Below are 2,628 nucleotides of genomic sequence, written 5' to 3'. Positions count from 1 at the left end.
ATATTCATTTATATGTATTTATATATTTTTATACACATACAGTATATGTATTTATATATATGTATATATATATATAAATATTTTTTTAAATACATATATATGTATATAAATTAAATCTCTGATGTACCAGAGTCTACAAAAACATGTATTTTTATAGGTTTTCATCATCATTTGATGTATTTGCACTCATTGTGTCTACTTTTAATGTTCATTTTAGATGTGTGGTTTTCTTTCTTGTTCACATATATACATTTTATTTTTAGCTTTACTTTAAAGTTCTTGTTTTGTGATTTGTGCATTTGTGGGTTAAAATAAAGTTGAACTGAAGGTCGTCTCTTTTTTTTAAACATGTTTGAGGGAAATATTCCTGAGATCCAATAGTTTTGTGTCTTTTTAAGTGTCTTTTCAACTGAGTTAACCATCATGAAAGTGAAAACAGGATTTCATGATAAAGCCGGCACCGTTTATTTTTTTAATCTTCAACGCTTATATATATATATATATTTATTATGACCAGCTCTGCTGGTCTCACATGATCCTCTCCTCCGGAGCCAGGACGGGCAGGCGTCATCTTCCCAGCTCCGAGCTCAGCTGGTGACTCACAGAAGGCCGTTGCCAGACCCCAGCTTCGCTTAATCATGAAGGCCCAACCCCAACCCGCGCAGACAGGCGGACAGAGACTGGTCTGCGACGATCGGTGGAAGTGATTTTAAAAAACATTTTACGTGTTAAAAAAAACAAACTTTTTTTCAAAATCGCTTCAGCAAGTTTAAAAATTTTTTTTTGTATAAAAACAAAATATTAGTTTATTTTAAAATTGCTTCCACCATCCGTCCCAGACTGTCCAGTCCGCCTGACTGCCGGGCGGGAACGGGATTCGGCCTGCATGATTACGCGAGGCCAGGGTCTGGCAACGGCCTTCTGCGAGTCACCAGCTCCAGCTTCACAGTGACCAGCAGAGCCCTGAGCACGCAAAGCTGGGATCCGGAACCCAAGCTCCCGAGTCGGCACAACGGAGGATCTTGCGCGGTGACCAGCGGAACTCGGAGCCGGGGAGATGATGCCCTGCCCGGCATGGCACTCTGAGGCTCCGGGGGGAGGACCAGGGTAGACCAACAGAGCTCCATCCAGCTTGCTCTGAATTACCTGTATGTCGTCGGCCACCAAGCACAAAAAACGTCAGGACGTCAGCATTAGACCAAGATGTTGTCAGTATTGTTTTTAAAATCTTTAAAATAAGTCCAGCCACTGCTCCAGTCTGAGAAATTGCAAATGGCGGATTATTGTTTTGAAAAGTTTCTGAAGGATCCTGTGACTCCGCCCCCCACTCCACCTCCGACCAATCAGTGACAGACAGTGTTCTGACATCACGTTTTAGTACCTACTCATTCGGGTTAGAACCACAGAGCCAAGGGTCCTGAAAATAGTAACTGGTTCTAAGTACCGGTACTAATGGAATAGTCTCAGAACCGGGCCAAGTCGGGTCCAGTGACTCCAGTCGGCCCGTACCGGTACTAATGGAAAAGAGGCACAAGATCACAACTTTCATATTCATTTGCTATTTTTATCACTCATTTCTTAAGCAATAAACTTTCATCACATAGTCTGCTGTCCAGGTACATGTCCTTTCCTCTGCAGTACTGCAGTTTGTTTTGGTGTATGAAGACAGGATTGTTGACCAAATCATACACATATGGCTACCAACAAAGTTCTAAGAGACATTGTTATTATTTCTGTGGCCAGAAGGCTGCCAACTCTGCACTAAGGCTTGAGGAGGAAAATATCTTGCCAGCCTCTCCTTCCATTGGGTGCAGTGTAGGTGAAACCTCGAAAGAAGACAAAAGCTGACAGACTTTGAAAAATTCTTCACCTTGAAATTGTGTCATCCTGCTGTACAATCCTTCAGTCACCACATTACAACTGTTAATCCAGAGTCACACCACAGTCTGGAGCTGGCAAGGGCTCCTCACCACAGAGGGCCCTCCACGTTCCTCATTCAGGACCAGTTTTCATCTTGACTCGGACCTTTCTTTATTTTGTCTTTATGGCAGAGTTTATCACCACATAATGATGGGATCACCTGTTGAGTCAGAATTTCGGACTTATGCACCAGAACGCTTCTTCCCCAAGTCAGAAGATTATTTGCTAGTTGTGTTTCCTGTGTAGCCAGATACTTCATCAATTCATGTTCTACCAGTTACCTGCAGCAAAACGAGTACACTGAGACTATGTCTGAGATAGTCATACCCCTTCAGAGCAAAACTATTCCACGTCTAGTATTCAGCTGTTATGAGCAGAGGTCCTTTCTTTCTCTTCCAATCTGCCCTGCAGGGGTTTACAACACCAGCACTAATCACCCTCCAGGGTGACCTCACCTGTTCATTTTCCCTCTCAGTTTTTCCTCATGGCAGCTATGCATGCCCTCAGAACTGTTTTTATTTTTAGCATTTTCTCTGGGGTGTCTTCTTGAATTTTCTTAGCATGGTGTGTGGCTTCAGAACATCTCCCAAGGCTGTTGTTGTTGTTTATGCTCCGTAGGTTTTTTTGTCTGATCCTTTTTTGTTTTGCTCCCATTTTGTTCTTGGTGCAAGTTTAGACAATTATTTTCAATGGAACCCCCCCCCCCCC

The sequence above is a fragment of the Nematolebias whitei genome, chromosome 6 (assembly GCF_014905685.2).
Source record: "Nematolebias whitei isolate Nwh7 chromosome 6, NemWhi1, whole genome shotgun sequence".
Classification (NCBI taxonomy): domain Eukaryota; kingdom Metazoa; phylum Chordata; class Actinopteri; order Cyprinodontiformes; family Rivulidae; genus Nematolebias; species Nematolebias whitei.
The sequence above is the reverse complement of the archived record's forward strand: the minus strand, read 5'-3'. Positions refer to the sequence as shown.